Source organism: Patagioenas fasciata, chromosome 1, assembly GCF_037038585.1.
Source record: "Patagioenas fasciata isolate bPatFas1 chromosome 1, bPatFas1.hap1, whole genome shotgun sequence".
NCBI classification, from domain to species: Eukaryota; Metazoa; Chordata; class Aves; order Columbiformes; family Columbidae; genus Patagioenas; species Patagioenas fasciata.
In genome coordinates, this window is record NC_092520.1 from 66705575 (window position 1) to 66731207 (window position 25633).

At 40.8% G+C, this 25633-nt stretch overlaps 1 protein-coding gene across 2 annotated transcripts in view; it reads right to left on the minus strand.

Annotated features, from left to right (window-relative positions):
• The window catches only part of NCK2 (NCK adaptor protein 2), an 86822-nt gene extending 61814 nt beyond the window's left edge, over nucleotides 1-25008 (minus strand). The window contains exons 1-2 of one of the 2 annotated variants that reach the window (XM_071807914.1): nucleotides 24741-25008; nucleotides 11639-11772 (exon numbers count right to left, since the gene is read on the minus strand). The gene's annotated coding sequence lies outside the window, so the exon portion shown is untranslated. The remainder of the gene's footprint in view (nucleotides 1-11638; nucleotides 11773-24740) is intronic. The other variant, XM_065829543.2, reaches the window with a different exon arrangement.
• Nucleotides 25009-25633: the final 625 nt, after the last annotated feature.

The window sequence follows — 25633 nt, forward strand, 5'->3', positions numbered from 1 at the left end:
AAGTGGGATAGGTCAAGGTCAATGGTTGTCTTTGAAACCACCAGGCAGATACAGGGAGTTGGAGGAAAGGCAGGACGCAGATCCTGACTGATATCTTCAAGAAAAACACTGTCAGAAACTTTTTCATAACTCTCAAACTGTCAAGTGGCAACTCGATACGTTATGCTGATGGAAGAGGGCTTGGTCTGGGTCTTCCCCACCTGCTGCCACAGCAGCCACCACCAGTAGCAATCGTTCCCTGAGCCTCAGCCTGGTTGCTGAGGTTGTTTGTGTTCCACACTTCTCTCAGGCGCACAGCCACCCGGAATATAAGTGTGCTGTGGGCATTACTGTCCAAGCAGAGTATCTTATTCTGAAGAGTATGCAAGCTCTGCCCTATTCTGTTCAGCCAAACCACGTCTGAAGTACTGTCAGCACAAACAAGAGCCGTTTCACTTTGAAAGGATGGCAGGAAAGTCCAGGCACCTTGGCTCTCAGGTGAAGAAATCTGTAATGACTTCAAGTGGAAGAAATCTCTCTCCACCACCACTACCAGAAAGAGTAGAAAGATTTATCATTTACTTAAACTCGGTATTTCATTTACAATGCTGAAAAGCACAGGGCTGCAGAACTCACATAAACAGACATTAAACTGGAATCCACTAGTAAAACTGAGGGAGGGTAAAAAAACTAAAGCCACAGCACAAAATCTCTTACTGAAACTAGAATATGCTCAAATAGTACCTGGTGTTAGAGTTCAGTAATGCATTAATGAAAACGATCTTCACTGGGAGGAACAAGACATTTTTGTCCCAATACATTTGTATATCAAAGGCTGGGAAAAACTGACATTCCAGATTTAAAGTTTTTCCAAATCTCCTCTGGTGACGCAACTGAAGAAAAACAAACATCACACGGTTCAAGTACAAAACTACCATAACTAGGGGTTCACAACCAAGAGCCAAAGTAAGTGCAAGACAAACACCTGGAACTTAAAAGTGGCTTTGGTTCCTACACAACCTGGTAAGTGGGTACATGCTAGTCAGTGATGTGTGTCCCACCACTGTCCTCTTTGAGCAAGGCAGAATGGCAGTCCCCAAAGTCAGCACCTTCCATGTGTGGGTCAAAGCAAAACCTCTGGGTTCCTCAGATCCACCAAAAAGGAACAAACGCCAGAGTTGCTAGGATCGCTACTACCCAAGAACACAGAGTTGCTCAAAGCACCTGTTTTCCCTTCTAAGTTAATAATCAGAAATGGCCGAAGCAGTTTTGCCTGAACTGCCCCAGAAACTTTGCTTTAGGTTGACAAGAAAAGAAATGTTAACGCAGCTTTGGCTCCACGACGGCATACAGCAGCCCTAGCCGCAGGCACTGCTATTACTGCTGTTTGAAAGATAACCAGATATTCCAAAATCTCATAATACCCAAATAGAATTTGGCAACAGCCTACCTTCTGAGGTTTTCAACACTGATTTTCTCCCTTTCATGTCTTCTACATATTTGATGGTGTCTTATTCTACTCATTTTAATCACGCCAATTCAGTGGCAGACTACAAATGAAAATGCAATAGAAACATTGCAGGTCCTGTAACAATAGTCAAAACAAAGATTTCCTATGGCAGCTGTCAAATTAATGACATCTCCAAAGCTATCTAAATACAGTATCTGGGCAGAAATCCAATTATGTCAATTCTGTCTGAATACCCCAAATGAGAGTCCTACTGAGGTTAGAAGTGGAAATAATTTTAAGTGCAGATTAGCTACATAAGCAGCTCCACACTTTAAACCAGAACAAGGGAACAAAAACCTTAAGGCATGACATTTATCTGGACACAAGGGAGAAAGGAAAAAGAACTGTCAGACATCTGGCAAAAGGTCAAAGCCAATTACCTTGTCCAAATTTGCCCCCCAAGATAATAGCTTCCAGGTCCTCCGAAACAGAATGTATTGACTTCAGTAATTAAAAATGTTTCCGATTAGCTCTACATCCATCACTACTACTAGGTTTTTCTAAAACTTCTTTTTCCCAACAAAATATTAGGAGCAGTAGTAGAACTTCCCAGAAATAAAAACTAAATTTATCTAAAACCTGCATAAAAGAAAACAATATTCGTCATCACTTAGATATTAGGCAGCAGCGACAAATGGTATTCAGGGCTTTTAATTCAAGAGTATGATGTCCTGCTGCTTTTGTTGCTTTCTTTAAACCATTGTAACAGTTGATTTCCCTTTTGCCTTGGAAGTGTCTGTGTTACTGTTTAATTATCTGGCAATTTCAGTTTGCTGAACCCTGCCACAGGATTCTGCTTATTTGTGGGTTTAAAACACACAATGATCAAGGTGGGGAGAAAAATAGCCTCTTAATTCAACAAAGAAAAAAACTACAAGGATATTTGTTTTCCTTCTTTGCAGGCATATAAAAAAAATAAAATCAGTGTTTCTCTCTAGTTTCAAAAGCAGCTGATCTGTTTTTTAAATGAAACTATTAAAAAAGACAGCTACTAAAGAAAAAACTGCACATGCCAAACAACTGAAGCAAAGTATATTGGTTAGTAACTACATGCTTACTAGAAACCTTTATCTCGATTATGAATCGATAAATAAACCCTTAAATAAATATAAGTCAATGATGAAAAACAGCACAAAGTTTTTAACTCTAACCTGTCCATTTACTGACAAGAACACTTTCAAAGATAAGGATATAACTCACTGTACATATATTGTGAGTCCTTCTGCTAATCAATAAGGTATCAAATTCAGAAGACAGTAAAGCATTCATTATGAATGGGCCTATATTTAGGATTGCTCATTCCAGGCTGTGCTTCTTACACCAAGACTCACTCAGTTAGAGGTGGGGTTTTTTTTTGCTGCTGTTGGGTTGTGGGTTTTCTTTTTTGGTGGGTTTTTTGGGGTTTATTTATTTATTTTTTTTCTGAGCACAGTCATCAGGGATATTCAGAAAAGCCTGCAAATAAGAAGCTTTTTTTGGTCAAAATTACAGAGCGTACAGCTAATTCAAAAATAAATTCAAAGAGATAGGTAATACAAAAATGCAGGGTTGCACTCCAGAACTTGAGACAGCCTGAATTCAGAGCAGTGCCAGTGAAAACCAGCTACCATCTTCACCCACTCAGTGCATTTAATATCAAAATCATTTTTAGACACATGCACTGAGATCCCTTTGCAAGCCAGCAAGCATGGATGTTACCAGTTTGCACCAAATTTAAATCAGTAACCCACCACATTTTTCTGATGTTAAAGCATATCAGACACGTGATTTTAACTAAAATTGTTAATAATATACTTTACTGTATTTTCTTACAATGAAAAAAAATAGTTGGTTTATTTAAAATAGCTTCCAATTGAACCATACAGTCAATGAGGCTGTCAGAAACATTTTGGCAAAGCGAAAAACAAAGCTCTTCAGCTTCAATTTTTTTTTTAAGTATATATACAAGGAATCGATTTGTCGCCAGTTCTTTATTACAAGAGATTTCATTTTTGCATTTGCTCTCTAGAACACACTGAGCACAGCATCATGAATCCTCCTTTATGTCACGCAGGCACTGCAAATCCAATTACTACTCTATTAGGTCTCATTTAAATCCCATACGGTATGACAATAAACTGAACGAAATGAGCATCAGCACGTTTTCCAACCATCTTTACAGTGTGACATAGGTGGCAATCACATCTTAATAAAATTTCATTTACAAGGAAGGTAGCTCTAAATTTTTCTTCTCTGCTAGGAAGTTCAGGGAGACTCGGCAAACGCCTCTTCTTCCCACCCTCCCTTGAAGAAGCCAGCTGCCCACCATTATTTCATCCTTCTCAACTGCCTGACCCTTCTGCTTGTGGCACAGAAGTTTGTCTTGGCACTCAATGTTCAAAATACATGCAAACCCTACCAGCCACCACCTAGTGAAATCAACCTTTACTCCAAAGGTGTCACAGTTTCTTATATTTAAAAGGTTTCCTGGGTAAGGAACCCTTCAACACCGAGTAACATCAGGTAGAGAAGTGGGGAGAGGAGAGCGAAACAAAACCCCTCCAATCTGAAGGGTACTGAAAAGCCAACAACATTTTTAAGTAAGCTCTTACCCTATTCAGATGTAAGAAACTATCATTGCTAAATATTGCAAAGTAATTTTGCACAACCTTCAGAAGCTCTGAATATTTCACCATTTCCGTGGAGTTACAGATCATAATTATGTGTCCTCTACCTTCACTACAGTATTTCCCAAACTTGTCTCACTACCCAGCAACTAGTGTTAGATGTCCAGGTCTACCCTTTCAAAACAAAATAAAACAAAACAAAAACCACCTCATTTGTAGTAAGCAGCTGCCACAATCAAAGCTCTTTCTGAAGGATGCGTGAGAGCCTTGTTAAGTAGCTGTTCTTAACAGCTCACCTCACTAAATAATCTTCCTTGTGCAGGCTGGAAATCAAAATGTCATATGCTGATGTTTAAACACATAATCTGTTGTTACAACACAAAAGCCAGGAAAACATACGCTGTCCACTTTCATATGCATTTCCCAGATACATTCTTGCCAGGACAGAAAGGTTCAAAGTTTCAAGAACAGACTTTTAAATATTTCAGTCACCCCATTAAACAATTTTAGTTATAATTTTATTAAATTTTGTCCTTTGCATGCCTACCATCAATAGTCAGTAAAACCATGAGAAATGGGTTGAGGGAGGGAGGATTTGATGGGAAGAAGGGTAATTAAGTCATTTCAAGGTTTGTGCTCCAGTTCTGCAATTAGAAAGGGAAGATGTGAGCCAGAGCTTTCCCTGTGCAGAAGAGATTATACAGTGACATTGATTTCTTTTCATTTGCTAGAAAAGGAAACAAAAGGCAGAGGCATTTTTCTATGCATATTACTCAGTTACATGGTCTTTTCTAGGGTATTTCCGTGGGTTTTGTTTTTTTCTGCACACTCTTTAAAATGCCTTCCCCACTGCTTTGCCCTGTGCTCCCATTTAAGCCCCTCCTGTTTCTCTTCATCTTATATCTAAAAATATGGGCAGGTCATATCAGGGAATGACAAAAGCCAAAGACCACAGACCTTGAATTAATTCTGCAGGAAGTTTGAACAATACAGCAGATCTTTAGGAAGATAAGCTTCACTTACAAAACTACAAAGATGCCAGTTTCATGATCCAAATGTCTTTGCCTGAAAATGAAGCTAAGAGTATCATTTCCTAGTTTTTAAAGCTAACGAAGAACTGAAAACACTAAATAATTTTGAAACCTCTGGTTACTTTTAAAGAGGTGGAACAAATTTCCCTCCTTTCTACAGGATTTTCATTATATTTGCTTTCATTGTATTTTACCATTCCTTTCAGTTGGCTACAATGGCAAATACAGATCCTGTAACAAGAACTTATCCTCTTGGGAAGCTACACTTCTCAAGCTGCAAAAGAGCACAGACATTCCCACATGCTTCAGAACACAAAGCCTATTGCCATGAAACCTAAGAGTAACAGTCTCAGAAACCCACTGTTGACTGTTAAAGTATACACACCATTTTCATTTGAAAAATCTGTTATAGCAACCTTCTATTTAAATCAGCATTTTCACAGATGCCACCTTGACAAATATAAAGTAACAGCTCGCAGTAAAAGTTAGACCCTAAATACAGATGACAAACATATCATGTGCTTAAACTATAGCTACTGTATTTTTAGAAGCACCAGGTACCTTAAGAAAGCAGTGCAACAAGCTTCAAGTTCTTAGCACATTCGACATATGGTAGGAAAAAAAATATTAAAAAAATCAGGCCAGGAACAGACATCCTGGGCAAACAGGATTCAAAATTCTGGTGGTGGTCCAACAGTCAGAATTAAACATACTATAGCAAAGCAATACCGAGGACAAAAATGCATCATCTAGTACAGGTTCTGCCTCCTTATGGGGTACACCATTAATTCATTCCTTTGCCAAAAGGCAATTCTCACCTTACACTTCACTAACTTGTAGTAACTTTACATGTGCAAACTTACTTGTTCAACTACAATTACCTTACTGTTCCTACTGATGACAGGCATTAATGATTTCAAGAAGGGTCAATCAATATTCAGCATTTCAAAATATACATGGAACAAAGCAATTCAGACCTACTTATTTTTATTCCAGACAGATTACTGTCTCCCTTAGTGAGACACAAAGGAAACAGAGGACAGGGAGAAAAGCAACCCTTCCTAGCACGTACCCACCACAACTCCCCAGCAGGCGTTTCTATTACTATAACTGATCAGTAAGAAAGTTTTGAAGACTACAGTGCTGTGCTTATAAACTGTAAATCTAAGTGTTACACACTTTGCATAACTTACATTTCAGAAGTCAGTTTTAGATTTGCCACCTAAAAAAGCTGTCCAGTTTCACCACAGAAACACAAACTCCTCTTTTCCACAGAATACAACCTGACGGGAACTTCAAATGAGCAAACTGCGTCTGAGAACCAAACTCACAGCTGTCACAGAGCGAAAACACCTCCTGGTTGAACACAGCTTCAGATTCTTTAAGGAAGGATCACCTGAAAGGAAGGCAGCATTGCTGCTTTTTCCAGCCTTATAATTACCCACAGACAAAAAGTTTCTTTCCTATCAATGCCATCCCCAGAGCTGAGAGGCAGTAGGACTGTCTGGACCTACTACTTGAAGAACAGTTACACTGGCAAGCAGAAGAGCAGGTAATCTGACATGAACACCACCTTTAAAAAGTTCTTGGCATGTGTTAGTCAAATTTATGATGTCAAATTAAAGAATGAGCCATCAGACTAACACACACACACATCCCAAATTTTGAAGGCATCTTGCACACCTATTCAAAAGCTTTACTGAAAAATTGAATGAGACAGTGGGGTCCTCAAAAATCAGCCACAGGACTTCTGTAATTCTCAGCAAGGCAGGATTTCCCCCACAACTTGAAAGACTGACCCAGGCTAATTACCACCAAATGTTACGAAACAACTCTTCACTGAAAAAAACAAAACAAAAGAAAACAAAACAAACCCACGCAGATCCACAGATCTATGGTTTCAAAGAAAACTTGCACAACTGAAAGTATTTGTAAATTGATTGCCTGAGGGCAGCATGAGTTCTGCTTCAGGTCTACATGGCTTCTCCAAACAGAACCAACATGTAAATGAGAGTACAAATCTACCAGGGATACATCTTGGTTGCTAGACCACACTATCACATCTTCATTACTGTCATTACCTGCAATATGTAGATTAAAGCTTGGATGGGCAAGCAATCACAACTTAATTTTATTGCAGAGAGATCTGCCAAATTGCTCCTCACTGGCATCTTCAAAATAGGAGCTTGGGTAGCAGATGTAGCCTTTTAGTAAGTGGCTGGTAAAGACTCCATGCCTTGCATACAATACGGAGTGGGAAGACGGCGTGATAACTCATATGAGAAGGTCAAGTGGTGCAAAAAGCGGAGGAAGAAACGGAACAAGAGCAGCCAAAATGTAAGAGGAACAACACTGACAGAGACGCAGAAAGATTTTACACAATTAGCAATTCCTGGCACAGACAGCAAAGGAAAAATACACACAGAAGAGCTACACAGTTTAGTTTTCTTAATTCAGCTGATGACAAAAAAACATAAATTGTAACAGATTTTTTTTTTAAGTATTTGGAACAATTTGACAGAAAGTAAGGGTTGGCTAGTAACAGCCTCGGTGCAGACACCCTTTTTGATACATTGAAATTTCAGAGATGATAAATTTAAGGAAATTTATGAACAATAAAGGAAACACAGACCATCTAAACTGAGTATTACACCAAAAGATTTCAGGCTTTAGTTAAGGTTTTGTATTTGACAGCTTAAACTCTAATCCTGAAAGATCAAATAAAATACTAATAAACTCAAGCCAGCCTTTCAGAAGGGGAGGAATTGTGGAGATTTTTGTTGTTAATTCTGATCCAAGTCAAAGACATGAGATGAAAAGGTTTAGCACACAGGGATTCTTCAAATGCCTGACTGTATGTTCATTTTGTGATTTTTCAAAATTTCTTTCCAAAATTTCTTTCAAAATGTGAATACACACAGCATTTCTAGAAAAAGAGAAGAGTTTCAAACAAAGATATGAAGAAGCCTAACTAACAAATCCACAGCGTACTAACACTCCTCTTAAACCATTTCAAAACCAGTTTCCATACAGACGGAAATCTGAGGAGTGTATGACCATTCTGATACAGAACACCAGGCTTTAAAGTTGTTCTGTGTGTAAAACAGATAAAGCTAAAACTCAAAAATATATTTTCTTCTTACCAAAAAAACCCAGAAGCTGCATTTCAAAAGTGCCAAATTCTTGGTTACAAACAAACATTGCATTGAGAACATGCTTAATGCTACATATGGTGTAACAGAATTTCAAAAGCAAAGAACAATGCCTTACTATTGTTTTTTTTAATTATACTCGAGATGTCTTTAAGTGGAGTACAGATTAAGAACTGAGATTGTGTTAAAAAAAATGTTTAAATTTTGTTTAAATTATTTTAAAAAAAATCCCTTCTCTCAGAGGAAGATCATTTGAAGGTGGATTTCACAAAAAAGAAAAGAAAACAAAACAAAATCACAACATTCAGAGAGAATTAAAGGATAGAGTCCCACCCTCCTAAAAATCTCCCTGAATTTTCAGGCAGTTACCCATTGCCCCCCACAAATGGATGTGCCCTTAGCATCAGGAATCCCGCACCCCATGTCTGTTCATGCTCCTGACCATGAACGCTGAGCAGGACACGCTGCCCCATGCCCGGAGCAGGAACATGTACACCCAGACCTGGAGCTGCTCCTGCCCCTCTCCTGCCCGTCCTCGGCCAGAACCGCAGCTTCCCTCTTCTTGACTCCAGATGGAAGATCCATCCTCGTCAAACTGATTTATTAATTAACACAGGCTTTAATGAATCAGTATTTTCCAGGAGAAAGGAGAACATTTTTCCACCAGAAGGCTGCGTGACTAAGAACACCAGAATTGTTGGTAATTATAACCACATGTAAAACCGCTGCTTTACATCACAGAATACCATCCATCCGCTGTCACAGCTTTATTGCAACTGGAGCGAGCGCACAACACAGGCTTTCATTCGAGGTCAGAAACGCCAATTAACTGGTACATGGCAAGTTCAAGTGAACTATGGAGATGATCTAACATGGGGGAAACGATCTCATGAAAAGCCTTGGGGTTTCACACAAATCAAAGAGCATAAGGACTGGGGGCTGGAAGCAGTTATGAACAATTACTGTAACAAGGTACAGCGCTTTTTAAAAGAAAAAATTGGGGAAAGGATTTAGTAGACTAACATGATTTCCCTCGTGAACTCTCTCTTATTGCTACAGGAAGACAGAATTAACTTTAACAATTCTACCAGCTAAGCAACTACTGTAGCAAAATACTAATAATTCAAATTATGTATGTCACAAGTAAGTTTCCCCCTCCCTTTCTATATAAAGAAAACTTCAAAATTCATTCTTTGATTCTGAAGAAAACGCACAGAATTTGTGAAAGCTTACATGAACACAACTAACCTTAATAGTCCACCCTTTACAAGATGTTTTTTTCTAACCAAAACCTGACACAAAATCCCCAAACATCATTTCTGCATTTAAAAAGTTTTCATATTCTCCAGGATTAAAAATAACCCTAGTACAAATATCTCCAGTAATGCTTTCTCAGCTTTTACTAACCAACAAAAGCTTAAAAAAATCTACTCATGAAGTACAATCAATAAAAAACCTTTTAAGGAGACATGGCATATATAAAAAAAACAGTTCAACAATACGCAAGAATTAAGTTCAGGCATTAAAGCCTGAAAGAGAAGTTTAGGCACAAAAAGGGTTGGAAATGAATGACTGAACAAGACAACAAAGTCGCCAGTAGCAAAAGGATGTTCTGTATTTCTTAGCATCTTCCAGAATAAACACCGCAGCACATAGACCAACAGTCCTGCTGAAATTAGTGCATAGTTTGAAACATAAATTACATCTACACCTTGCCGCACTAGAACAGCGGCTCAGAAATAAGTATGTGATCCCTCCAGCAGAATTTACTTCAAAGCTTCTCCCCTCCTCTGCCTACACAGCTCGGCAACAGATAAAATTGAGAATGTGGTTTTCATTCATTTCTTCCAGGCACTCTGAAATTCACACATGCACCTCTGAGCGGCTGGAAATCTGGCATTCCATATGGCAGTGCATTTGTCATTTCCAGAAATATGTTGAATATGGGTTCCAGAGATATAAAGCCCCAATAAATTAAAAAACTCCCGAAGCCAACAGATTCTGCTCAAAAGCCACCAACTTTATACTACACATAACTGGAGAGCCTGGGCTTTGATCAGGCTTCAAACAACCTCTTCATTTGCCCCAGAAAATAAATCTGATGCCTTAGCTTATGGAGGCTCATTTCCCTACTGTTTTGCAACTCTGTAAAGTTATTTACACTTGCCTTAAGTGAGACTGAAGTAGAAATAATACATCAACATCAATACTAGACTCATACAAACACATTGCCTCTGGAGCACAAAGTAAATGATTTATAAGCTGCAAAACAGCAGAGAATCAGGATCAAGAGTTTTATGGGTATTTCACTGTGAACCAACTGAAGAAGAAATAATTACTTCTTCCCATTCCTGCATACAAAGTTTAATGGTGCACGTTATGAAGTAACATTCAAAAAAATAACAGAACAATTAGCAAGAGATTTACTTTTTTTTAACTTGAAAAATAAATAAGGCTCTCCTGCTGGCTGAAATAATCACACAGTCTCCAAACTCAGCAAATTAACAGTGAGATTAAAAAAAATTGTCAGAGCTGTTATCAAAATGAGTAAGTCCTGTGCTGTAGGTAGGCAGCAACTAATTCATCCTTCTACTACAATTTCTACTTTTCAGGGATGTCTGCTTTCCACTATTTGCAATCTGTGATGAAATTATGTTTTTTCTTTTTCTAAAAAAGAAAACGCAGATTAGCAAGCAGCAATCAAATTATGGGAATAACTTTCCTTCTCGCTTTCTTCCTTCAAGGCTGGAATCACTGATCATGGTATTTTCCAACACAGATACAGAAAAACAGAGAATCATTTTGCTAGCACACTCAGTTTTAGCTTCCTCTCTGTTCTCCTCGTGTTACCTCTTGAAACTAAGTTATCTTAGCACACACCATTTTACCCCAAGGATGAAAATTAACAGCAAATAATAAATCTGTTGACAAGAACTGCTTTGGCAGTGATACTTTGTTTTGAAACACACATGCTGGGTGGATCCCAGTCTCTGAAGAACTTCCCATGTGCACATTCCATAGCAAAAATTGTTTTGAAAACAGTGTACGTACACGATTTATCCAGGATAGGGAGGTGACCGGAACGACTGCAAAAAGGTGCAAGTGATTCTGTAATCAGAGTCTAATCCAGACGTACTGTGTAGTTTCTATATATAAGACAGAAAATCAAGAGCAGTTCTACCCTAACTGGAAGGGAACACTTGCGAGCACCTAAAAAAACCGGGATATTTAACACAGCACAGACATTGTTCCATTCTACTAATCAATCATGTTCATCCAAGACCAGGATCCATTCAGTTGCTTCAGCTGACAAGTGTTTCAGCCATCCAGAGACAAGACTACCACACATCTGCCACTCACATCTCCTAATGACGACACCGTATCTGCTCGTTGCTGCTAGAGGCAGTGGGCTTGGAGAAAACCAGAGTTTTTTCCCCAGGCGTAACAAGCACAGAGCTGCCAGGCGCTGGTGTTGCCATCTAGGGAAGCTATTCCTAGAAAAGCAAGAAAAATGTGTGGGCTGAGTTGTAAAGACAGTATAGAAGCTAAAGTAAGCAGAAAAGTCCTCTGTAATAAAATAGGTGAAGAAAATCCCCATGTGTGCTAAGATTTCAGTTGATGAGCAGATCCCCCTCACAGCCAACACTTGGGCTTTTTAGGTGTACTGAGCTTGTGGGTGGGATGAAAAGCTGTTTTCACATGTAACAGTAAAATATTACTGTGCCCAGCAGACAAAGTATGCTAAATTTCCTGAACATCAAGAGTCATTGAAAGGCAGAATAAAAACAAACAAACAAACAAAAATAGAATATCTGAATTTTACAGAACTTTCTATATGTTTTGCCAGTTGCATTGAAACCACCTGCTGATGCTGTCAGAACAATTCAAGAACCCAAGTTTGCATGCGACAGGTCCAGACTCGCTGCAAAGAACGGAAAATCCCACATAGAAAGCCTAAAGGAGGGAATGACTTCAGCCTGATCCAAGTTCCTGGGCAACACAGAAGAAATTTCTTCTTTAATAATTCTTACAATAAAATCGGTTTGAAGTTGAACTTTTTGCCATATTCTTAATTGTAGGTCTAGAAAACAGAAAAGTCTTCAGCTGTTCAAGTTACACACGCCCTGTCATCCTCCCACTACACTGGCAACTACAAGAGCTATTGTAGACAGACAAAAGTACTACAGTAGCAGTTCTCACCTTGTGACAAATAAAATGCAGAACTGATTCTCAACTACACATGCACTTCTTTTAATCACAGTTTTCTTCTTTGCAGATGTGCTTTTCTTGCCAAAGTCCCAAATCTAAGACTCGGAAAAGTTAACTAAACATATTCATAAGTGCTTGAGTATCATAACTCAGTTGATTAAATATTTGGAAGAGTTCACCTGACGGCTTTGAACTTGAACAGAGGACCAAACCAGAGCTTTACAGGTAGTAACATAAGGAATATAATCCTTCGGGATCTATAATTAAAATGGTAACAATCCTTCAGCTGAAGCAAAGCCAAAAGATTAAAGATGGGAAATTAAGCAAAGAACAGTGAGAATGTAAAAGTTTACTTCCTGTACCCGGGGTTAGCAAACTATTACAACTTCAAGGTAGGTGCCAGTAAAGCTATTTTCCTTTCTTACTTACAGATTTAGCCTTTAAGGTGTTCTATGCACTATTTCAAGCTCTCGCTGCATATTTTAATCTTATACTTAAAAATCTTCTTGCATTCCCAGGCAATTCTTATTATTTTGCTTTGATGCTTTTTCCCGTGGATGTTTTCCAGATGAAGCTCTAAATTGAAGTTCAGCAGAAAAACGATCAGAGCACTACATTTCAATAACAGAAGCATTGAAAATGTGGCCTTCAGTGCATTAAACTCATTGCTAGAAGCTACATATGAAAATATATTACCCACCTCAGAAAACCCTCCATTGTTGTAATTCGGTCATTTCACACACCAGTGATCAATCTCAGCTGAGCACATTCTGTAAGTCCTCACATAATGGTAAAAAATTAGACGTACCAGAGAAAAATTAAAGCACTTCGTTCATGAACAAGTTTATTCACCTAGTGATTTTATATAAAAATCACTTTTCTCCTGCTTCTTGGTATGAAGCTAAACAAGCTGAAGATAAATAAATTGTTGCTTACAAGGGTCAATGACTCAGCAACCTGCATTATGTCCACTTTGCAGTGAAAGCTGGTAGGCACAAAGAAGTAACTTTAATAAACAACCTTATAAGTATGCCCAAAGTAAACTTTTTTTTTTTTAAAAAAAGCTATCTACATCCATAATACCACTAGCTGTAACTCTCTTTAAACTCATGATTTCTATTCACCAACTCTCTTTCCTTTACCTAGTCTTAGAAATCTAAGTTTCAGATTGGTGTTGCATATAAAAGCTACAGAATCTGCAACTCTCACTAAGTACAGTACAGCACATCTACGAGCTGGAACCCTCAAGCTACATTTGAGTACAAAACAGAGACTTCTCATAATAGCAACAATCTGGAGCAATACTACTAAATATTACTAAAAAGAGTATATCTAACTATGGGAAAACAGAAAATTTAAGTAATACTGCTTCTGCCATTCCCCCAATGCCCTGTCACAATGAGATCCAGCACTGGACCTCATTATCACACAACTCTCACTAAGGCAGCTCTCCCTCTCCTATGATAAAGAGCCGACAAGCAGGACAAGGATGCTGCATAGGGAAGAAAAGTACAGTGTTATTTTTACACAATTCATTTGAGTCCAAAGCCAGCTCACGCTGGTAAATCCTACCCCAATTTGGACCACAGCAATATTCATATATTCCGTTCAAATTTAATGAACCTGTCCCAAATACCAGGTTGCAGGCATATAGTAGGTATACACATGTAAGTAGAAAACTAATATGATATTCAACAGAATAACCTGTAAAGCACCAGGTACTCACACCCAGCCTGAGCAAATAAAGCAAGCAGATAACCTCATTTCTGTCACTGGTGTGCAACTACATGCTTAGAATAGCAAGCTAACAAAACAAGAAAAAAAAAAAATCTTCACCCAAATCCTATTCACAGCTGTTAACTTAATGTAAAGACTCTTTGGACACAAGGAACACCCGAGTGATAGCCTCCACGGCGGCTTGAACAGCAGACTGTTAGACAAGGGGCTCAGTAACAGCTGGATGCCATTCAGCTACCTGACAGCCTCTGAGTCGCTTGGAAAAAAAGTGAATCAATGAGAAGATGAGAATTTCTACAGCAATGACCAGTGCCGCCCTGGTACTGCAAAGAGAGGAGGAGGGAGATGGGGGAAGGCACGCAGATTCAGATGCTTGGAAAGAGGGATTAGAGCAAAGGGCTGAGTGATTCGAGATGACATCTGATGATCACTCACACAGCAGCTGCAAGAACACGTCTCCACAGGGCTCTTCCATACCACAGCATTCATTTTAGTCTTCTGAAAATTTACATTATTTTAAGACAATTGCACTGAAAATGACACAAAACCAGCACAAAACATTCACAACTTTTCTCGATGTGAAAATGCTTCTTTTTGTTTAGTAACAGTTATTGACTGAAACACACAGAAGCCCATCCCAATACCCTAGTGAAACACCAGAACATATTTGTGGAAGAAGAAAGTTTAAAACAATTATAAGGAAATGTTATATGTGAGGGTTCAAAAGTGTGGATAATCTGACTTCATTTCAGAAACTTCATCAACTGTATTTTCAAACATCGCTTTTAACTGCAATGTTTCAGTCAAATCTTGTTCTTTTTATTCCCAAACAATTATAATCTTGCTAGACAGGATACAGGGTTTCATAGCTCTACCTAACTTTTTTTTTCTATTTGCTAAAATATTTCTGCCATATGAATGGATTACAGACAACCCAAAAACAATCAAGGCTATTCTCAGTCCTAACTATGTACAAAACACTGCGAAATGGAAAAGGAGGAGGAAAAAGACTAAAAAGCCACAAAACAGAGGTGATCACCATCTGTTTACATAACACAACTATCATCCTATGCACCAACTAAAGTTTTTGTAAAATGAAGATCAAATATTTGGAAACTATGTAAAATAAAACAGTATTTCCCTAAGAAAAAATCTATGAGTGCATCTACACAGCTGTGGAAACTATTAACTATATTGCTAATAGGTGCAAGTATTCTTGTTGGATTTGGGGTTTTGATTGTTGCTGCGTTTGTTGGGATTTTCTTACATCTAGTAGGCATCACAATTTAGAAGGATGGTGTCGGCAATTTAAACAACTGATGAACATCCAGCTGTGTAAGACCAGGCGTGGCAGCTTGCAAGCTGGGTATACCCCTTATGTCCAAAAAGCCGACCCCATGAAAATAGAACGGTGAAGCTGTTTGACACTGCACTTCATTTTCTTGGGTTTGGGGCTGCTCGTGGTTTGCGAGTCCTGCCCTGCACTTTTACCACCACCTCCCAGGCGGCCATGGAGCACGGGAGACCTGAGGGACGTGCAGCCCTTCCCTCATCACTCGTCCTCAGCAGCTCCTTTGCCAAACATTCTGTTCATGTACTGAAAAACAATTTCCAAACTGCCAAATGCACCTGGAATTAGCAATGCCAAGCTGTTCTCTATGCAATCAGCAAGAAAAAGGCCTTACAATCACAAGTTAGTTGATGATTATCTTGCTGATCTATGGTCTAGATTTTGCTGTAAAGCGACTTGATAATAACAGCAACAGGTGCTCTACCTCAACCATCAGAAAATTTGTCTTCTCTCTAGCATAACTCCACCTTGACTCACCAGCGTTCATGATTCACTAACAGACTCAGGATTGCTATCTTTGAAGAATGAAACATTGATAATTTTACTACCTGCTTATCAAGCACAGTATAATCTAGTGAATACCAAGCTGCTTCTAATGCTATGTACACTCAGTAATGGTATGTATGCTATTACTGCACAAGAGTAAGGCAATGTCCATTAATTCAGATTGCAGTTATGTGTGGTATCTTCTTTTAACCACAAGTATGTCACTTATATTATCTCAAAGGAAGCCAAATGACCAACTACTTAACCACTAAAATTACCCATTCAGAAAGAAGAAAAAAAAAATCAAAGAAAAGATAAAATCACAAGGGTAAGCTGAAAATACTTTTATCATAGAAGGCTGAAACTAAGTCTAGTTGTTGCACCACTAAATGATGTATTACAGTTAAAACATGGGGGAAAAGAGTTTTAAAAATTGTTTATTTCAATGATCTTCACTAATACACTTATCTTTGAACCTCAGTTCCTCCAAAACAGACATTATAACCTTCAATGCATTTAACGGCTTCTCTTGAATCACATTTTAATTTTCCATTTTTTCTGCTTTCATATTGTCTGGTTTTCTGTTTTAAATTCTAGGTTTCCAATTATAAAATTAAACACCAAACTAAACCATTCTTCGTTGTTTTAACCATGAGGAACTAGCTTCCTTTTTCCATCAACTTAAGCAGGCATTATATCAAGCACAGCTTGATCCACTCCTGTTTGTTAACATCACAGTATTACCATTCATTAAGCGACGCTAAACTACTCACAGTCCCACTGACTTTATGGGACTGCTGATAGAGTAATGTAATACACAGTGTATAGGTATGTAATACACAATGTGTAGGTGTAAAGTCTGTCTGGAAAAATAGGCTGGCTATGTGACATTGTAGGCAGAAGTTCAACATGTAATTTAACATACGTGTTGTGACGAGTTAAAGAATGTGTAAGTAAGAGTTAACCTGCAATGTAACCATGGTTCTTGTCTTGAAAAAGACATAATTATGGCTCAGCTTCATGTTTTGTAAATAAGATACATTAATTCCAACAGGACCACTAGCACTATTATCATATGCTTGCGTTTTCACAAGCCAACAGCAGGAAAAGTTGGGACATAAAACAAAGAATGAACATTTTGGCAAAGCCACGATGTTGCATCTTACTGACATTCCAGAGAGGCAAAGGGAATATTTGAACAAAATAAACATCCAGGATCTCCCAAAGGCAAAGCCAGGAAGGATCCTAAAGGAATACAACCACCAGTATTACAAGACCGGACTAACAGCAGAAGACAGACATTGGCACAATAACAACATTATGCAGACTTTAATAGTTTTCTGTCACAGAAGGTCTACAATATTTCAGTTCATTATGATTCCCCATGCATCCCTTAAGAGCCTCAGAGCTCATAAAAATGATGTGTCATATTTTGATACTTGTGCTAAACACAAGCTTTATTATTACCCATGTTTAAACCCAATGCAATCCACAGTCCTCACTGAGATATCAGATTAAATTTCTAATATTCATGAACTAGATTTTTAATACTGAATGCTCAAAATGACTTAAGTCTTTCGATGTAATGGAACATAAGTCATTCAGTGTCAAGTGGAAGGTAGATCCTTCATTATCGCATTAATTATTTGGTATATTAGCATTAGTTTATTTCTTTATTTGAATTAAATGGAATTCAAAACAGTGTGAATTTATTAATAGTTCACAATATAATTATTTCTATATTATCCCTACAGCACTAGCAGAAAGGCTGCCTACAGACCTGAAAATGTAAAGGAAATAAATTTATCAAGTTTTCTTTTCATCTTTTTTTCTGAAAGGCAGGAAAGGTGAAGCTCCATTTGTTTATACTCTAAATGGCTTACACCCTTTTTTGATGTAAAAATGTATGTCTTTATACCTATAAATGCCATCCACATATTTCTGTATTCAACATGCAATGATTAAATGAGAACACATATAAGCAAGATACACTGTAGCAAATTTCTTTCACAATGGAAACAAAAATATTCTCAATTAAAACCAAAAAGCTGCAAAAATAGCAGGGACTTTTACAAACTTCCAATACTCACTGGGAAAAATGCTATGTCGTAATTTACATTTCCAAAGTTGCTATGTCTGCAGGATTTCAACAAGTTCTAGTAGGGAAGACTAATTAAAGACACAAACATGGGACCTTTTCTTGCAGCAGCTAAATGGTACTGGTTTTTAATTCACTTGTGTTGTAGGTATAGCCAGACAGTATTGCTAACAAAAACAATTCACAACTCAAAGCAATTAAATAAATGCAACACCACTCACGTAAGTTACCAAAGCACTAGATACTGAAGGGTTGTAATCCAGCACAACATTGCCACACTAAGCACACAAAAATCAGTATTTACAGGTTTCTATCCCACTTTACAGGACTTCTGCTGTCTGGTTAAACCAGAAACAGCTGTCCAACTGAAACTGCAACTTTATGAATAAACAACAACCGAGGCTAAAAATAAGTCAAACAAACCATCTGTGCCACTGCCCGTTTGCAGCCCATCTACACGGGTGTCTGCTCCCATCCCTGCCCTCTACAGCAGAACTAACACGACGTGTTTGGTATCATCACTGACCGACAGCACTACCACAAAATGAAAAAACAGTGAATAAAGTGCCCACTTCCAGCCAAAAATATACTCAACACTGGTTCTTCTGGTTTTGAAGTTCCTACTGAAAACACTGAAAGCATCTGAAACATACACATCATGAAGTCCAACTACCCTGTGTTTTTTTCTTGCTAATCTAGCAAACTTTCCATCTATAATTACCAATTAATTTTTCAACAAACACGACATCTATTTAAATCAAAACAAACAAAAACCCAAAGGGCACTTGTTTTTCCACCCAAACTCGAAAACAAACAAACAAAAAGCCTGCAGTAAGTTTTGCTAAGCCAGGTGGCAGCGTGTATCTGCAGCAGCCCAAGTCTCCCGTGGTAGAATGCAGAATCCTTGACATGTCGTCATTCAAGATCTGTCAAATCTGATAACACTCTGTGTGTGTCTGGAGGGACACCATCCATTCAGGGAAATGAACGTGTGATTTGGTGCCATGACAGCTATCAAAATGCAGCCCGGGAACATATCATACAGCCATGTATCTCTCCTTCTGCATTAAAAGATTGGAAAATACTTTGTCATCATCCAAAACATCATTAGGATGTCAACTATGAAGTCAACTCCCTTGGAACAGCAGTAGCCCAGAATGCCACTGGGAGCCAAGTCCAACACACGATGGATTGTGGGAGAAATGAAGTGTGATGAATACGCTGCTATTGTATGGAAAAACCTCGCAGCCACACTGTGCTGAGGGAGCTCCTATTGCATTAAAACCAAGAGGTCAGCCCGATCGATGACTGGGACTCCTCCACTCTGGTACCAATGCCAGGGTTTGCTAAACAGGAGGCTTAATTTATTTCTGTTCCTTGAAATGTTCCATTAGTCCAGAATGCCCTACAGAAATTCGGAGTAATACTCTACATATGGAGAGTTAAATTGGTGTAAGTTTTAACAGGATTTAGTATTCCACTTCTCTCCTAAACCTGTGCAGGGATTACTCATTAAATGCTTTATTCTACTACATAGTTAACAAAAAAAGATTATTCCAGCCAACTTAAATTTGACAAGAAGAACCAAGTTAGAAAATTCCAATTTATTTAACTTCTAGTTTGCATGCTTAATGAACACCACAATTCCTTTCTAAACCTTCCCACCCTGTCAGGATCTATTCTCATTTTGAAAGAAAGGTTCTAACACAGTGCTTAATGATTGATTTTTAAAATAATACAAATAAGGACAATGTAGCTAAATCAGAAGAGCAAATGACTAATATTTTTAAACAGCTTACTTTTATTTTCTTAAAAATGAAAAGCATTTTCTTTCAAAGCTGCACTGCTATCAGAACCCAGGATCTCACCCCAGCATGAGCAGAAAGCACCTGCTTTTGCTAATCCTCCTCCCAACCTCCTGCAGGGTCTGACGGCTCCGCTGTATTTGCACAGAGCTGATCCAGCATAACCCGCAGTGGAAGAAAGCCCAGAGACGGGACCCAGCAAAAAGCAGCTTCTCACACCATAATAGGATGTGACCCAGTTCACCTGTGTCAGGAAGAGTATCCGTGGCCCCTCGCCTCCCACTAAAACTTCAGTATTCGCCATCACACCCCTGTCACTTCTCCTTATTAAGGCCCACACAAATGCTTGGATCATTTCTAGAACTCAGAAACTTCACATGGCTCAGAAGGCTAAAATCTGCCTTCCCAATAAGTAATAATCTCAAGGCCTCTTCATTTAGTTTTGGCTATTGACCCATTTTGGCCAAACTCTCCAGACACAGAAGAATGTGCTCTACCCATCAGAACAACACAACCTGCTGAAACACGATGGTAATGAGGTATCATAAAACCTTTTTTTTTTTTTTTTTAACTAAAAAACTTATCAGAAACAAAGTTTATATTTCATTTGATTAAAAAAAAGAAAAAAAAAAAGGTAGTTGCCTCAGAAGTTTACTACCTAATCTTGTAAACATACTAACTATACCAGGTTTTGTCTAATAAAATTTCAGCTACACTCTACCTGCAGTATATGTCACTACCTGTTTTTACATCTATTTCTACAGCTGTGTGTGCTCTGAAAACAATAATTGGGTTGAGGAAAACTGGATCAGGTTTCTTGAGCCTAGATTAAAAACATATCAGTATTGCATTGTGTCTGTATTTTGTCATGTTTATAAGAGAAAAAGCAACATTTTGGAAAATTCAGGCATTTACCAAGAGACACGGCATATTCACCCCATGTCTGCTTCACGGAATAAGCAATGTTAGTTACATGTCACCATATTGATACTTGTTAATGAGACCAGGACCAAACTCAGCACAACAAACAGAGGAAAAAAGCCTATAAGCCATCAAGTTTGTTTCTATAGCTATGAACAAATACCGGCTATACCAGCATGTCTGAGCTACCACTCCAAGAGAAAGTTTTATCAGCACGAGTATTTCTAAAACTTTACTGACATGGGGTTATTGTGTATAGCTGAAATAATTTAAAATGCAACAGATTGCTATTCTTTAATCAAGATTTATTCCACCTGAATTCTTAAAATTTACGATAATCTAATAAAGCTTAAAAACATTCACTGCTAGGCCACCTCACTGCACACAAAGTTATTTATGCTGGGTTTAAAATATGAACTCACTTTGTTAATGGTGAGAAACAATTTCATTTGTTGTGTCACATATATTTAAGGGAATATAAAAATATCTATTTCATATTTCAATGCACTTCCAATTTACTCATTTCATTAGCATTTATGAAACAATTAAGAATCCTTATGATGGGGAAGAAAAGATTTTTCCAAGGAAAAAAAAACAACTTCACACTTGAAAGAATTACTTTACCCACCACTGAACAGAGCAACTGTTTAATTGGGCAGAACACCAACGTCTATGTTATTACGAGGAAACTAATGGGCCTAATTGAATCTGCAAGAATAATTTAAACGGAACTATCTAAAACAGAAATGAGCTTAGGACAGTTGGGCTAACATTCATACATTTGCAAAGAAAGCAAACAGAAAAGTCATTTTTCAAAAGGTGTAAGTCAGCAGGAACTCTAACGTAGTGCATTTTTCGGAAGACTGGACAATGGTGCACTGGTTAAAAGAACAGCGCAGGCCCCACTTACGCGCTTTAGGAGGAACAAACAATGCTAATTCCCACATTACAAACACCATCCCGCTTTTCTCTGAAGGTCTTCCGCTCCAGGAACTAATAAGGATTCTTGGCTTTCACTCAGTGGAAACTACTGTTCTGTGACATTTCTGTACACGTAGTAAATACAAGGATAAAGCGTATTCCCTTTAAGTTTGTGATTTCGGTAGAAGTAGGAAGCAGCTTTCCTGCAGAGCGCCTCAACCCTTTGCCTCTTGAACAAACCAGATGACCTATTTCAGGGGAGCGGGGTGTCCATCTACAAGCGCCCAGCACCTCACCCCGAGTCTGACTCAACTGACCGAAACACGGCAGCATCTGGTCTCAGGTCTCACAGACAAGTTTTCAGATACCTAAAAACTCCTTCAGACATCTCTAAATAATTCCCCACCAGCACTCCCTCTTCCTCAAAGCACAGAGGCGGGGGTAGGAGGGGGATACCCACAGTTTAGAAACCGCGGGTCCTTCCGTGCAAACAGGAAACACTTTCTAGAACATACGCTTCGGATTCAAAGATGCCTTGGTTTTGATTTCAAACCTGCAGCATGTAAATTGATACAGCACCTCTCTCCATGAGCCTGGAAGCAGCTTTTATGCTCAAGAAGCATGAAAAACCACAGATAGTCCAGGTAGCTTTGCTGCTGCTGAAGACCTTGACCGGCAAACAAAGCTATCTGGGCATCACTTTTTGAGTTGCTACTGCTGTTGTTTCTACTGAGGAAAGCCACAAGCACAGTAAAGGAGTAACATGCCAACAGCAACACAAGGTACAGAAAACAAAGACTGGAAAAGAAGCAGATGCCGCTGACCTTGTCCCTCTTCTTTAGCTGACAGGAGACGCAAGGTGACACATAAGAGCAAATATCTTTTCCTACGCTCCCACAGAAAACTACAGAAGAGAGGAAGGGGAGATAGAAAGTTCCCTTTCACTGTAGTAAGAAGCCAAACGCTGAAGTTTTGAATTTATCATACATTCAGTAGCAAGGATATAATAAAAATCTAGGCAATCAAGGACTAAGTCTGCTGTTGGTTTTGGAAAAATATAGCAAAAGAGATTTTGTGTATCATTGTATCACAACAGCAAACAGGAACATCATCTAGTAGAAGTAAAAGGCCAACACAACAGCTAATATTGCAATGACAGAACAACAGCAATGACAGCTAACACCACAGCGAGTCTATATCTGTTTCATGGCCTATATAAAAATGTTTGATAATTACAGTCCTGATCTTTGTGGTACAGGTGCCTCCTATCTCCACATTTATTCACTGTTGCCAAAAAGTAACATCTTCTGTCAGAGTCTCAAGAAGCAAGTCAGTTATGAAGACAAAGCAATCTGCTTAACTGCTTAGGCTGACTGGGGTCAGACAGAGGATTTCCATTTCCAGAGTTGTGAAATCACTATTTCTAAAAAGCAACATTATTTTACTTCAGAAGTTATAGACCCAAAAAAAAGAAAACACAGTACCATTAAGATCATCTATGTGGTGCTGACTGCTTCAGATTCCTAAAAAACAATGGCAAAACAAGTACTTTCAAACAGAAATACTTCGTAAGTTCCTACTCAGTGAGCCCTTCCAAATTCCCCTATATTAAGTTTCCAGTCCAAACTCTTGATGCTACAAACCACTCACAGATAGGCCATGAAAATGTGTTTTTACAAAGGCAACTACCGTTTTTCATGAAAGAGAAATCTAATGTTCCTATGTTGAGCTGCTAGAACAGGAGCAGTATGTTCCTCAGAAACAAATATTACTTCTCAGCAAGGGGAAGAAATGCGGTTCAGCTAAAGAACGCTTTAAAATCTTGCCGAGGTTCAGTGAGCATTCAAGTTTTCAAGTAACAAAAGAACAAGACAGTTATGAGTTAAACACTGTATGTAATTCAGGGAATAACCCTGATATACGCAGAGATCCACATGCACTGCAAAAACACAACAGTGGGAGATGTTAACATAGGAACTAGAGTGGAGAGGCACTCACAATCAGCCAGTCACAGGTCAGACCTGAATTACAAACCTGAATCCCGATCTGACAACTTTTATCTAAGGTGGGCCACGCTGCCCAGCCTGCCAGTGCGGGCACATTTTTAATTAAAAACGGTGTGAAAAGACTTACATACTCCAATGATTTTCCTCCCAAAACACCCAGGGATGCACTTTACTGAGCAATCAGTACATGAGGTATAATTTTACCTTTTTTTTTTTTTTTAGTTTTACGTCCTTTACCTACATTGACATCGACCGGGTCAAATTGTACCGCGCTCCTCAAGAAAATCCCCGCCTTCGGCTCTCATCGAGCCAAAAGCAGGGGATGGAAAAGAGAGAAGCAGCAAGAAGGGGGAGAGGGAGGGGACTCCGGAGGCCGCAACCCGCTGTGACCGCCCGCCGGTCCCCGCACGGGCCGGCAGCGCTCGGCACCGGGGCCGCTCCCGCCCGGGAAACTTTCCGGTTGCGCCGCGCTCCGGCCGGGAGGCGCTGCCCGCCTTCCCCCAACGGATATGCCGCCTTCATTCTCCCGCCGGGCCGGGAGACGAGCCCCACGGGGAGGGAGGCGGATGGGGAAAGGTGTCCCGGGCCGCCTCGGCAGGATGGCGGGCGGCACAAAGCAGCGGCTGTCACACATACTCGCAAGCAGCAACTCGGGAGGATGAGGAGGAGCCGCCTTCGACCTTCCCCCCCACCCCCCAGCTGGACGTGGCACACAAACACCTCCCCGCCCCCCCCAGCCCCCCAGGCCGCCTCCGGCAGGTACCGGCCCTCCCGCCCCCGGGGCAGCCATGGGGCCTCCCCCCCCAGGTGACACCTGCCCCTCCCCACCCCCGTCCCCCCCCGGCGGCCCTTTCACCGCCCCCCGCCGCCGCCACAAGTTTACGGCGAGCCCTGGCCCCAGCCCCGTCCCGCCCGCGGCCGCGTTTACCTCTGGCCGGCCGGCCGGCGCGGAGCGGGGTGTGCGACAACAGCGGGGAGGCTCCCAGCCCGAGCGGGCTCCGCTTCTTTGTCTCCTCGGCGGCGGCGCCCACTCGCTCCCCCCTCCGCTTCTCTCTGCCCTTCCCCGGGCGGATGCGGGCCGCGTCCTCCGAGAGGGGCCGGCTGGCTCCCCCCCTTCCCCTTCCTCCTCCCCCGCTCCGCGCTGGACGCGTCCAAGGCCCCAACCCTCAGCGGCGGCAGCTCCGCTCCCTGCCTCCCCTTAGCCTGCTGCGCCCGGCGGCAGCGGCGGCGGCCCCTCCCCCGCCAACCGCCCGCCCCCCCCGGCACAGGCACAGCCCCCGCCCCCGCCCTGCCCTTCCTGCCGCTGCCGCTGCCGGGATCGCGCGGGAGGAGCTCCCCGGACTCCCCCTCGTCCGCCGGGAGGGCCGCCGCTCCCCCCGCTCCAGTGCAGGAAGGCGGGGCGGGGCAGGGCCGGGCCGGGCGGTTCCCTCCCCTGCGCGCTGCCGGGGCTGCGGGCCGGGACGGGGGGGGCGGGGCAGAGCAGGGCAGGGCAGGGCAGGGGGGGTCCTGGCCGGCGGGAGCAGCTTAACCCCCCCCCCTACACACACACACACCCGCCCCGTCAAGGCCCGGGAGACTCGGCACTCCCGGTAACGCTCCACCGCGGGGAGCGGAAGCGCCCGGGGAAAGTACTGACGAGCGCGTAAAGAAACGGGAATGGGCGGGCGGGGAGCGCGCACTTCGGGGCCGGGCTGCGGGAAGAGACCTGGGGCGGGGGGCGGGCGCGCCCGCGGTTCGCCCCGGCGTTGCGAGGGGCCGGGCCGGGGACACGGAGCCGCCGCCGGGGAACTTCCAGCCATGGCATCAGGGCGCCTTCGCCGC